This window comes from Podarcis liolepis (assembly GCF_965112155.1).
Source record: "Podarcis liolepis genome assembly, chromosome: 3".
In the NCBI taxonomy this organism is placed as follows: domain Eukaryota; kingdom Metazoa; phylum Chordata; class Lepidosauria; order Squamata; family Lacertidae; genus Podarcis; species Podarcis liolepis.
Genome location: NC_139557.1, coordinates 10,669,320 through 10,683,602, shown reverse-complemented (window position 1 = coordinate 10,683,602; position 14,283 = coordinate 10,669,320). Strand labels below are relative to the sequence as shown.

The following is a 14,283-nucleotide window of genomic DNA, read 5'->3' as shown; positions in this document are numbered from 1 at the left end:
AGCACTCAGGGCTGATTTCCTTCAGAATGAATCGGTTTGATCTTCTTGCAGTCCATGGGACTCTCAAGAGTCTCATTCAGCACCATAATTCAAAAGCATCAATTCTTTGGCGATCAGCCTTCTATTAAGATGATCAGGTGACAGCAAAAACTGCAAGGTTTTTAGTGGAGGCAATTAGAATAAGATCTATTATTTGATTATTGATGTAAACCTCCCAAATGTATTTTGTATAGTTAAGTTTTTACCTCTATCATCAGTATATCTTCTTTTATTTTATTGCTATGGCTAGTGACTGATGCAAATTAAGACTCTTCTGATCTGATCTTCTTCGCACAGCATATACAGAGTTTGGTACCTCAGGGTGCTGGCTGCCTCCCTGGAAATTTGATTCAAAAGCAATGCATTGGATAGTTTGTCTGCATCTCCAGCTATGTTCAACCTGTGTATTTGTAAATAAACTAAATATTACAATTTCCAGAGGGGTAGCCGGGTTGCCCAGGCAGGCACCTTCTGAGGCCCTGCAAGAGCGGTGAAGTAACTGAGACGAGACACAGGTGTTGGGTAAAACCAAGCCAAGACTTTATTAACTACAGCAGAAAGTTGGGTTTCCATGGCAGTAGGGCAAGGATCCAGTTCCTCATTCCACTCAGCCCTTGCTGTTGGAATGACACTCTGTCATGATTGGGACATGCCCAAACTCCTTCCATGGGAATCCCCCAGAGTTGAGTCCTGGCAAGGTGTAAGTCAACTATCCAGGGTCTCACTGGGTGACCATGTTGAAAGATTCCAGCTGGGCAGAGGCCCAAAGCTGTACTTCTTCCCTTTTCCACCATTCCTGGAGGTTGTGCAATACCAGATCGATGCATAGTAAGGTCTATTCTTCAGCGATCACCCTTCTTTATGGTCCAGCTCTCACTTCCATACATCACTACTGGGAAAACCATAGCTTTAACTATACGGACCTTGTTGTAGGTGGGGCTGAAACATGGCCCAAACCACCAATATGCCTCACACATGAGTAACATGTGAAAGGAGCATGCATCTTGACATTCTGTATGATGTATATTATTGCTGTATACGATCAGTGTTATAAACTATGAAATTACCGTACTTTTCCCTGTATAAGACTATAATAATAATAATAATTTATTATTTATACCCCACCCATCTGGCTGGGTTTCCCCAGCCACTCTGGGCGGCTTCCAATTGGATATTAAAAACAGTACAGCATCAAACATTAAAAACTTCCCTAAAGAGGGCTGCCTTCAGATGACTTTTAAAAGTAAAATAGTTGTTTATTGCCTTGACATTTGCTGGGAGGGTGTTCCACAGGGGAGGGGCCACTACCGAGAAGGCCCTCTGCCTGGTTCCCTGTAACCTTACTTCTCGCAATGAAGGAATCGCCAGAAGGCCCTTGGTGCTGGATCTCAGTGTCCGGGCTAAATGATGGGGGTGGAGACGCTCCTTCAGGTATACTGGACTGAGGCCGTTTAGGGCTTTAAAGGTCAGCACCAACACTTTGAATTGTGCTCGGAAACGTACTGGGAGCCAATGCAGATCTCTCAGAACCGGTGTTATGTGGTCCCGGCGGCCACTCCCAGTCACCAGTCTAGCTGCCGCATTCTGGATTAATTGCAGTTTCCGGGTCACCTTCAAAGGTAGCCCCACATAGAGCGTGTTGCAGTAGTCCAAGCGGGAGATAACTAGAGCATGCATCACTCTGGCAAGACAGTCCGCGGGCAGGTAGGGTCTTAGCCTGCGTACCAGGTGGAGCTGGTAGACAGCTGCTCTGGACATAGAATTAACCTGTGCCTCCATGGACAGCTGTGAGTCCAAAATGACTCCCAGGCTGTGCACCTGGTCCTTCAGGGGCACAGTTACCCCATTCAGGACCAGGGAATCCCCCACACCCGCCTGCCCCCTGTCCCCAAAAAACAGTACTTCTGTCTTGTCAGGATTCAACCTCAATCTGTTAGCCACCATCCATCCTCCAACAGCCTCCAGGCACTCACACAGGACCTTCACCACCTTCACTGATTCTGATTTAAAGGAGAGGTAGAGCTGGGTGTCATCTGCATACTGATGAACACCCAGCCCAAACCCCCTGATCTCTCCCAGCGGCTTCATATAGATATTAAAAAGCATGGGGGAGAGGATGGAACCCTGAGGCATCCCACAAGTGAGAGCCCAGGGGTCTGAACACTCATCCCCCACCACCACTTTCTGGACACGGCCCAGGAGGAAGGAGCGGAACCACCGTATAACAGTGTCCCCAGCTCCCAGCCCATCTAGACGGTCCAGAAGGATGTTATGGTTGATGGTGTCGCTGAGAGATCCAGCAGAACTAGGAAACAGCTCTCACCTTTGTCCCTAGCCCGCCGGAGATCATCAACCAGCGCGACCAAGGCAGTTTCAGTCCCATGGTGAGGCCTGAATCCCAATCGGAAGGGATCCAAATGGTCCACATCCTCCAGGCGTGCTTGGAGTTGTCTGGCAACCACCCGCTCAATCACCTTGCCCAAGAATGGTAAATTTGAGACTGGGCGATAGTTGGCCAAATTGGCTGGGTCTAAAGATGTTTTTTTTAAGAAGCGGTTTAATGACCGCCTCTTTCAGCGGGTCTGGGAAGGCTCCCTCACAGAGGGAAGCATTCACCACCCCGCAGAGCCCATCGCCCAGCCCTTCCCGGCTCGCTTTTATCAGCCAGGATGGGCAAGGATCAAGGAGACAGGTGGTCGGTTTCACTTGTCCAAGCAGCCTGTCCACATCCTCGGAGGTAACAGATTGAAATTGATCCCATGTAACAGGACTAGACAGAACTCTAGCACTCTCCCACCCTGGCCCTGCTCCCACGGTGGAGTCTACCTCCTTCTGAATCTGAGCGACTTTATCTGCAAAAAACTTTGCAAAAGCATTGCAGGAGATCTTGGGGTCCCTACCAGGCCCCGGTGGTGTAGGTGGTTCCACTAGATTGTGAACCACCTGAAAAAGTCTCCTGCTGCCGTTTTCTGCAGATGCAATGGAGGCTGTGAAGAAGGCCCTCTTCGCTGTCGCCATTTCCACTTGGTAGGCTCGACGTTGAGCTCTAGCCCGTGTCCGGTCTGATTCAGAATGAGTTTTCCGCCACCGGCGCTCTAGCCGTCTCAACGATTGTTTCATCACCCTCAGCTCCGGGGAAAACCACGGGGCTGTCTGGGCTCCATGCAATCGGAGAGGGCACTTCGGAGCCAGACAGTCAATAGCCCTGGTTAACTACGCATTCCAGCGGGCCACCAGGGAATCAGCTGAAAGGCCATCAACTTGGGATAAAACATCCCCTACCACTCTCTGGAAGCCAATTGGATCCATTAAGTGGCGGGGGTGGACCATCCGAATCGGTCCCACCTCGCTGCAGAGGGGAAGAGTCGCGGAGAAGTCCAGTTGTACCAGGAAGTGATCTGACCATGGCACTTCTTTTGAACTATGTTCCGTTACTTAAAAATTACGTTTAAAATAGGGGGTCGTCTTATACATGGGTAGTGCCTGGGGGGTGGGGCGTGAGATTGGGTGCTGCTGCAAGCCACAGATGGTCTCCAGCGTGTTACTGGTGTCTGTGGCAAGTGGTTGTGTTGATTGTGTGTTGCTGTGGCAATTGGGCAGGCAATAGACTGATTCTGCTGGCAAGGGGACAGACGTTAGGAGGCTGTTGCAACACGCGTAAGTGATTGCATCCTCCAGGTGGGTGAGTGACTGTCAGCAATCCCCCCATGAGAAACTCAACAACTTTGTGCAATCCTCCACAAAAGAAAGCTCAGCAACTCTGGGCAATCCTCCACATTTTTCTTAATGGGGGCATGTTAAACACAGTATATCTTATCTGAACATGTCAAACCACTGAGACCATTATAGATACAGCTACAATTTCAAAAAGCCATACTCCAAAATGGATGAGGAACAAAGACTATTATTATTATTATTATTATTATTATTATTATTATTTTACATTTGTATACCGCCCTGTACCCGCTGTTCTCAGGGTGGTTGCAACATAAAATCACAATACAGTGGTATCTTGGGTTACAGACATTTCAGGTTACAGACGCTTCAGGTTACAGACTCCGCTAACCCAGAAATAGTACCTCGGGTTAAGAACTTTGCTTCAGGATGTAAACAGAAATCACACGCTGACGGCACGGCAGCAGCAGGAGGCCCCATTATCTAAGGTGGTACCTCAGGTTAAGAACAGTTTCAGGTTAAGAATGGACCTCCAGAACGACTTAAGTTCTGAACCCGAGGTACCACTGTATAGAAAAACAAAACAGAAACAACCCAATCAACCTCCCCATCTGCAACATATTTTAAAAGAGTATTGGATGCCAATCAGCCAAAGGTCTGGTTAAAGAGGAATGTTTTTGCCTGGTATCCAAAGGTATACAGTGGTATCTCGGGTTACATATACTTCAGGTTACATACGCTTCAGGTTACAGACTCCGCTCACCCAGAAATAGTACCTCGGGTTAAGAACTTTGCTTCAGGATGAGAATAGAAATCGTGCTCTGGTGACACAGCGGCAGCGGGAGGCCCCATTAGCTAAAGTGGTACCTCAGGTTAAGAAGAGTTTCAGGTTAAGAACAGACCTCCAGAACGAATTAAGTTCTTATCCTGCGGTACCACTGTATAATGAAGGCACCAGCTGAACCTCCTGGGCAGGGGCATTCCACAAGCAGGGAGCCACTGCAAAAAAAGGCCCTTTCTCATGTTGCCACCCTCCAGACCTCTCGAGGAGGAGGCACATGAAGAAGGGCCTCAGAAGATGATCTCTGGGTCCAGGTAGGTTCATATGGAAATACTTAGTTAAGGCAGATATCTCAGAGGGAATCTTCTCTCCCTTCCTCCTGGGCTGGGGATTTTCTTGACCCCCTCAGAGCTGATGACATGCAGAGGGAGCAGAAGAGGGAAAGACGCCACTGAGATAGTGGGGCTAGTTGTGCCGACTTCTGCTAGTGCAACTGTTCAGTTGAATCCGGCCCATAGATATATTTCATTGGAATACAAGCATACAATGGCTTAGCTCAAAGGCCGTTCACCTGCAGATGGCTAATTTGCAATTTCAGTGATTTTCGGCAGTGCTAACAAAGGACATGAGAGAGATAAATAATTGCTTTTCATACCAGGTGCTTCTTGAGTGGAAAAAGTTATTTGGACTCTGAATATCTGAATCAGAACAGTGTGAAACTCTATTTGAAGTTATCCCAGATGGTCATTTGTGAAATAAAAACTTCAATTTAATGTGCCAATTCAGTGTTACGGAGGCAGAGAATGTGTCACATTTGGATTCTCTATAGCATTGGCACAATTTCCCTTCTAAGTGTCTGTGAAATGTTTTTGACTACTTATAAAACCCATCCTTGCTCATTAATGTAAAATAAATTTTGAAGCCATCACAATATGTTCCTCACATTGATTCAAATGAATAAGAATTGAAACCTGAAAGCAAAGCAGCCCAGTCATGGAATACAAATTAATTCTGGATTTGATTTATTGAATACATACTCTGACTGAAATGTTCTCCATTTATCAGAATCAGAGAATTGAATCACAACAGGCTGCACTCAGATAACACTTTATTCCATTTTCTTGACATTTCTTGACCTGATAATTTTTGCATTTGATATGATCTTTTACATCACATAAAAGCTACTCGTAGTTGAAGTTTAGCACTCATATGTGTGTTAATTGTTTCCAGAAAAAAAACCCTGCTTGCCACACTGTTAACTCAGAAAACCATGGGAATTTTGTGTTGTGATTTCACATGACAAAATGCAACAGGTGGGAATGTAAAGGAATGTTGGAAATCAGGAGAATTGCTAGCACTACAATCAATAAAAGCAGTTAACATTTTAATGTAAAGTTCCCTAATTCCCACTTCCTGAAACAATTCATGAATCGAAATGCAGCTTGTCCATTGAACTTCTCTGAATTTTCCTATGTAGTTCTCCAACCAAATAATGTAAACAAAGAAATGTGCGTAAAAATGCATATATTTCAGGAAATTGCTCACAAAGGTGTGCATATTAGGGAAAACTGCATACCAAAATATGTATAAGCAGAAAATGCTGGTGAAGTTTCTTCAGTTTATTTATTTATTTTTTAGAAAAACCATAGACTGATGTGGAAATGAATTGAACTTGAAAAATCAAAGAGAAAAACCAAAATTGGCAGGTTAGTCTAGGTTTTCACACAACTTAGGACTCAGCCACACCTCTGTTTACTGACCACTCCCCCCCCCCGGAAAACCCATGGTTTGGCTCTGAATCAGAACAAACGGTAGTTTGGTTTTCTGCTGATTGTGGTTTGTTCCGATTTAGTTTGAGAGCAGTGGGGAAAAGCAGTGGCGCAGCAGCAAAATCACTTGAACCCGAGCCTAGAAAACTCATAGCAAGTGGGAAACTGCTCAGACCTGTGTTTTCCAGGCACAGGACAAGTGGGAATGTGGACGAGACCTTAGTTTAAAAAACTAGTTTAAAAAGCATTAGCCTATCCTTTCAAAGTAACAGACTCAAGGTGCCTCCGTATTTTCCCCACATTCTAGGCTTTTGGGGGGCACACTGGGCTGCAGTGGGGAGGCAAGTACAGTGGTACCTCTGGTTAAGTATTTAATTCGTTCCGGAGGTCCGTACTTAACCTGAAACCGTTCTTATCCTGAAGCACCACTTTAGCTAATGGGGCCTCCCGCTGCCGCTGCGCCGCCAGGGCACGATTTCTGTTCTCATCCTGAAGCAAAGTTCTTAACCCGAGGTATTATTTCTGGGTTAGCGGAGTCTGTAACCTGAAGCGTATGTAACCCGAGGTACCACTGTACAGTCGTATCTTGGATCTTGAATGCCTTGGCTCCCGAACAAATAGGCTCCCGAACAAATAGACTTCCCGCAGTCAATCAGAAGCCGTGCTTTGGTTTTCAAAAGTTTTGGAAATCGAACGGACTTCCGGAACGGATTCCATTCAACTCCCACGGTACGACTGTATGAAGAATTCCCTGTGTGTAAGCATCCTTGTTCATTTGCTGCTACTGGATACAGTCCTCAGAAGCCTGCAACAGAAATGATAATTAAAAACATTTCTGGAAGAAAGGGTTCAAAATGAATAGAAGTGCCTATTCTTTCTTTGATTTGAAAGATTGTGGCAGCACATCACAACTTTTGTAAACTGCGTGGGCATGTAATTGGAATACCTGTTTCAGCTGCTGCAGTTTCTTATATTCCATCTACTTAGAGCGGACCCATCCATTTGATAAGATTTTCTTCCTTCTGGGTTCAGGTTTCCTACAAAAGGCTTAGCAGAAGCCTTTGATCCCGGAAAATCCAAAGATCCTTTGGAAAGCTTTATGAACTCTAGAGAGGGCACATGAGCTGCCCCGGATTGGAATGACCTTTGCCTTTTTCATCTTTAGCTTTTAGGATAAGCCAGGGCCCTCTCACAAGTCAGGCAAAAGAAAAACCCTCTATCCGACTTGCAGTTCCTAATTAAGATTCCACTTTCCCACTCCCAGGTCACAGGAACATTTGACATCTTCAGAGAATGAAGAGTTGACCGGGGAGGTGGGGAAACTCATACCATCCTATATTGTTAGCAATCACATACAGGGCTTGAACTATTGGGCCAAGGTGGGGGAAGGATTTAATGAAATCTACAAGCCCCACTTCCTGATTTCTCCCTCCCCCGTTTTAGCCAAATCTGCCCCACAGGGCTAGTCCAAGATACTTTGCTTGCTGAAATGGAAGAACAAATGGTGTCCCCTTCACCAAAAAGCAAAGAGTTTGGTATCCCAGGCCCTTCAACTGCCCCAGTTTTCCAGGGACAGTGCTGGATTTACAGAAGCCATCCTGGTTTCTGATTTGATCCCAAGATTTACCACCTTTCCTTAGGTCGTCCCTATTTTCATCGGAGAAATGTTGGAGGGTATGGAGTTATGCTAAGGGGATAAGTAACTATACAACCTTTAGAAGACAATGGGAGGCAGCCCTGTATGGGGAAGTTTTTTAATGTTTTTATTATGTTTTATAGACGTTGGCCCAGTTAGATGGGTGGGGTATAAATATTATTATTATTATTATTATTATTATTATTATTATTATTGTTGAATAGGATTTCCCTATTTTCATCAAAGACTTGTTGGAGGGTATGCAGGCCAGTTATTTTGGTCTCCAAAAATCCCCCAAGTACCTATTTTCCATCCCTGGCAGCAAAATAACAATAAATAATAATAATAATAATAATAATAATAATAATAATAATAATAATAATAATAGGCCTTTAGACTGATCCAAGAGGTCTCTTCTTATGTTTTTATATTAAATATACGATTGGAAAGGGTAGCGAGCAGGAGTTTTGTCTGAGAGTGTCTTCTAGTTAGGAGACAAATTCCTCAGACTGAAGAGAAAGCCTTTGGGCTGAGCCATTTTTACAGGGTTGAGTTGGATAGGTTCCTGAGTCACCTGTCTTGGTCCAGATTCAACTGATGCAGCTTGTAATGCTGCCTATGTAATGCTCCTTGGTAGCACAGTTCTGCAATTCCATCTGCAAGCATGTTGTTGTCTCATTGGTACAGGAGATAACGCTGCCAGGAACCCTTGTGTGAAATCCCCCTTGCAGTGGTGTAGCATGTATTGCTAGAGCCCAGGGCCACACGGAAGGAAATTGACAATAGATGCGTATTCAACTGCCTAACGGCGTCTGCGTCACCCAGGAGATCACAGAGATAAGAAAAGAAGAGCAAGTCACTTTCTGGGTCCCAGGGAGAAGCCATTTTCAACTGAGCCCAGCAATGGAAGCACACAGTTGTATCGAGACAGCACTTGGAATCAAAATTGCGAGCCCCTAACAATTTTGTCCCCAGGGCAACTGCCCCTGTGGTGCCCACCACCCCATGCCACAGCCCCCAGTACATTGCAGAGAGGTTTGTTGGCATCCTGTGCTAGGGAAATGCTGTGAACCTCTCCAAAAAGCTTCCCTGCTAGACATTTAAATCAACCCAGAACACCCCTGTAATGCAAATTGTGCTGTTATTGGAGACACCAGGTCATTCCAGCAACATTTTAAATACTGGAGAAAGGAGCCATTAACAACAACAACAACAACAACAACAACAACAACAACAACAACAACAATTTATTATTTGTACCCTGCCCATCTGGCTGGGTTTCCCCAGCCACTCTGGGCGGCTTCCAACAAAGACAAAAAATACACTAAAATGTCACACATTAAAAACTTCCCTGAACAGGGCTGCCTTTAGATGTCTTCTGAATGTCAGGTAGCTGTTTATCTCTTTGACATCTGATGGGAGGGCGTTCCACAGGGCAGGCGCCACTACCGAGAAGGCCCTCTGCCTGGTTCCCTGTAGCTTTGCTTCTTGCAATGAGGGAACCACCAGAAGGCCCTCGCTGCTGGACCTCAGCGTCCGGGCTGAACGATGGGGGTGGAGACGCTCCTTCAGGTATACAGGACCGAGGCCGTTTAGGGCTTTAAAGGTCAAGCCCAACACTTCTAATTGTGCTCGGAAACGTACTGGGAGCCAATGTAGGTCTTTCAAGACTGGTGTTATGTGGGCTCAGCGGCCGCCCCCAGTCGCCAGTCTAGCTGCCGCATTCTGGATTAGTTGTAGTTTCCAGGTCACCTTCAAAGGTAGCCCCACATAGAGCACATTGCAGTAGTCAAAGTGGGAGATAACTAGAGCATGCACCACTCTAGCAAGACTGTCTGCGGGCAGATAAGGTCTCAGCCTGCATACCAGGTGGTAGACAGCTGCCCTGGATACAGAATTGACTTGTGCCTCCATGGACAGCTGTGAGTCCAAAATGACTCCCAGGCTGCGCTCCTGGTCCTTCAGGGGCACAGTTACCCCATTCAGGATCAGGGAGTCCTCCACACCAGCCTACCCCCCAAGAACAGTACTTTTGTCTTGTCAGGATTCAACCTCAATCCATTAGCCACCATCCATATAATTTTATTTATACCCTGCCCATCTGCCTGGGTTTCCCCAGCCACTCTGAGCAGCTTACAGCATATTTAGAAAGCATATCTGCCTCCTTCCCCAGTTACCCCCTTCTGTGTGAAACCCTCTTGTGCTGTGGAAATGGGGCAGACGGTACTTTGTGAAAAAGAGAGGTCAGAGTTCCCAGCTTGGGAACAAGATTGGGGCAAGTCCAACTGCTACCTTGCCATTGGCACAGAGATACTTGACCCCCAACCAGGCTGGCATATAGGAGGGAGAAGGCTGGCAACCCTAAGTCATAAAGAAAAAATATATATAGATATCAGATCTTTCTAAAGGCTTGAGATTTAATCGTGCTCCACTGAACTGGGTGATGCATTAAAAATGTGACTGCTTATCTCAGCTTCAGCTTATTCGCCGAAGTGGATGAGTGAACTTTGCACAGCTGGGTGTGTTTAAAGTAGTTAAACTGTAACATAGGTTGAAAAGGGTCCCGTACCATCCCCTTGGCTCCCCTTGTGTAAATTATTATTTTGTATAAAACTGTTACAGCGAGGTCTGGCTTTTTAAAAAAAACAACGTTAATTGGATATATGGCGTAGAAGGACCAAGCTCAGACTCCGGGTATTATTATTTTTTAAAGAAAAGAAAGGAATGCATTGTGTTAATGGGCACATACCTTACAATAATTAAGCAGGCCATCACATTATTTTTGTCCCATGGTTTATACCAGGGATGAGAAAACCTCAATCCTGCTAAGGGGTCTCTGTGAGAGGTAAACTATCGTTCCTCATATTCTTTGAGGAAAGTCATGTGCTTTAAATATAAGGTGTGCACACAGCCCAGTTATCTAATGACGGTAACTAATTATAGGTAAAAGTAAAGGTAAAGGACCCCTGGATGGTTAAGTTCAGTCAAAGGCAACTATGGAGTTGTGGCGCTCATCTCGCTTTCAGGCTGAGGGAGCCGGCGTTTGTCCACAGACAGCTTTCCGGGTCATGTGGCCAGCATGACTAAACCACTTCTGATGCAACAGAACACCATGACAGAAACCAGAGTGCACAGAAATGCTGTTTACCTTCCTGCCACAGCGGTACCTATTTATCTACTGGCATGCTTTCAAACTGCTGGGTTGGCAGGAGCTGTGACAGAGCAGCAGGAGCTCACCCCTTCACAGGGATTCGAACTACCAACCTTCTGATCAGCAAGCCCAAGAGGCTCAGTGGTTTAGACCACAGCGGCACCCGCATCCTGCATATATTAACTCTGTGATATTACAGAGTCTGTGGCCATATTAACTGATACCGGTGAGAAATTAGAGAAATGGGGAGATGTGCTTTTAGGGCCTTAAACATGCCCAGTGCCTCTCGCTTCTTGAGACTTAACACAACAAGTAGTGTTTCTGTTGTTTTAATAATTAGAGATGGTAATGTTGTGGTTCTTTGGTCCCAGAAAATGAGAGGCACTGGATATTTTCAGGAGTAAGGAATAGCTTTAAATTCTTGCCCCTGTTTGACAAGCTGGGGCCTAATTTGGCAATGTTTTAAAGCAGTTTCTCCTTGATAAGAATGCTTTTCCATGAACCTTCGGCATTTGCTCTAGAAGAATGTAGAATGACTGCCCAGGGACTCTCTCTCAGCTGCTCCTTGTTTATCAGGGAACAAAGGCTTTTTCATATGTTTTAAAGTGGTTCAGAGAAGGTCTGGGATTAGCAAGCATGGAGTAAAACTGGGCCACTCTAGTGAAGTGTGGCGGAGATCTGAATTTACAAGCTTTTGCCCTTGACATAGAAACCTAGCCCAGCTCAAATAATATCATGTTTTTTGGAGAGATAAGCTCAAGTTCATTTCAGCTAAATTATTTTAAGACTGAAGTATTGAGAGAACTACATTTGTGGTAATGACAGCTCCCAAAATAATGGTGGAGACTGAGGACAATAGGCCCTACTCCCCAAATATTTATTATTATTGTTTTATTTTTTAAGTACCGTATTTTTCGCTCTATAAGACGCACCAGACCACAAGACGCACCTAGTTTTTGGAGGAGGAAAACAAGAAAAAAAATATTCTGAATCTCAGAAGCCAGAACAGCAAGAGGGTTCGCTGCGCAGTGAAAGCAGCAATCCCTCTTGCTGTTCTGGCTTCTGTGATAGCTGCGCAGCCTGCATTCGCCCCATAAGACGCACACACATCCCCCCTTACTTTTTAGGAGGGGAAAAGTGAGTCTTATAGAGCAAAAAATACGGTAAATAATATTTGGGGACACCGTTGACATTTGGTCAAGACTGGAGGCCTGAACCACCTTGGACCCAATCCATGTCCAAATTTTTGTATGTTTTGTATGTAGTTTATCCAATTATACTGATTTTTTTTAAATGATATTTATTAAGTTTTCAAAGGAAAAAAGTTACATAAGTAAAAAAATTAGATGAAAAGACAACAATAAAAAGAAAAGAAAAAAGAAAAAAAAGAAAAATACAAAATACAGAAAAAGATAAAAAACATTTAAAAAAGAAAAAAAATGCATCAATCTTTCCATATCATATATTCATATCCTTGCTTCCCTGACCTCCTCACACCTCCCTTTTTTGTATTCCAGTTCAGTTAGTTAATTCAGCAGTTTCTTTCCCTCTTTATTTTTATCTTAATCCTTTAACTTAATATAATATAACTTTGAGTTCTCATCTGTTATTAATCCATTTTTCATACGCCTTTAAAACATTGCTGCTTAAACCACTTAACTTCATTCTGACATCATTCTAACATTCATTAATTTTGCAATATTTCTGTAAATAATCTTTAAATTTCTTCCAATCTTCTTCCATCGACTCTTCTCCCTGGTCTCGGATTCTGCCAGTCATTTCCGCCAGTTCCATGTAGTCCATCACCTTCATCTGCCATTCTTCCAGGGTGGGTAGATCTTGCGTCTTCCAATACTTTGCAATAAGTATTCTTGCTGCCAATTATGCTGAATTAATTCAAGAGTAGGCTTGGGTGACCTTACCCTTCATTAAACATCTGTGTGATTTGAGTTGATCATTGTTTTCCGACTCTTGGTAAATTATTTCATTATTGGAACTGATAAATTCTAATTAACACCCTCAGCAATCTAAGTACAATAGAGTTTCTTTATTAGTCAACAAGAGTTCATTTAACAAAGAGCAGCACAGAATTGATTAGACTCCACCATGGCTTTCCCTGATTCGATAGATAGATAGATAGATTCTTTATTGTCATTACACTAGTGCAACATTGCACCAGTGCAACGAAATTGGATGCCATCCCTTAAAAACAACAAAAGCAAAACACAACAACAACCAAACAAACCACCTTCCAACCACACCCACACCCATCAAACTCCCAGGTCTCACTATCGAGTTACAGCATTCAACAAGGCCACAGCTCTTGGATAGAAACTATTTTTCAGTCTATTTGTCCTTGACTTGATGTTTCTATACCTCCTGCCAGAAGGCAGTAGTGCAAACAAACTGTATCCCGGGTGAGATGGATCCTGCAGGATGTTGTTTGCTTTCCTAAGGCAACGGGAACCGTACAGTTCTTCCAAAGGTGGAAGAGGGTGCCCAATAATCCTTTGGGCTGTGGTTATGACCTTCTGGAGCACCTTCCTCTCCCTAGCTGTACAACTGGAGAACCAAGCACAAATACAGTATGTAAGTATGCTCTCTATGGAGCCTCGGTAGAAGGACACCAGCAGTCTCTCACTCAGATTGTTCTTTTTTAAAAGTCTGAGGAAATAAATTCTCTGCTGGGCCTTCTTCACCAGAGCAGTGGTATTTGCGCTCCAAGTCATGCCCTGATCCATAATCACTCCCAAAAACCTGAATTCCGCCACCCTCTCCACCCGTTCCCCGTTGATATACAAGGGCTGAATGTCCGCCTTTTTTTTCCTGTAATCCACCACCAATTCCTTGGTCTGAAGCTTTCCAGTCTAGGGCTGGATCTGTAACCCTGCATCCACCAATTCTGGTCCAAATGATTTGGGATGGGCTGGAACATTATTGACTTCATATATATCTTGAGAGGGTAATATAGGTTATAATTAAAAACATGTCCTACTTTATATACTCAAGTCAAACAGTCACATTCCTCTTATAAAATTTAAGTACAGTGGTACCTCGGGTTACATACGCTTCGGGTTACATACGCTTCAGGTTACAGACTCCACTAACCCAGAAATATTTCATCGGGTTAAGAACTTTTCTTCAGGATGAGAACAGTAATTGTGTGGCGGCGGTGCGGCGGCAGCAGGAGGCCCCATTAGCTAAAGTGGTACCTCAAGTTAAGAACACTTTC

General features: G+C 44.4%; 1 protein-coding gene across 2 annotated transcripts in view; it reads left to right on the top strand.

Annotated features, from left to right (window-relative positions):
- Positions 1-14,283, top strand: part of LOC310703545 (uncharacterized protein) — a 165,873-nt gene that overhangs the window by 118,994 nt on the left and 32,596 nt on the right. The gene's annotated exons all lie outside the window — the stretch shown is intronic.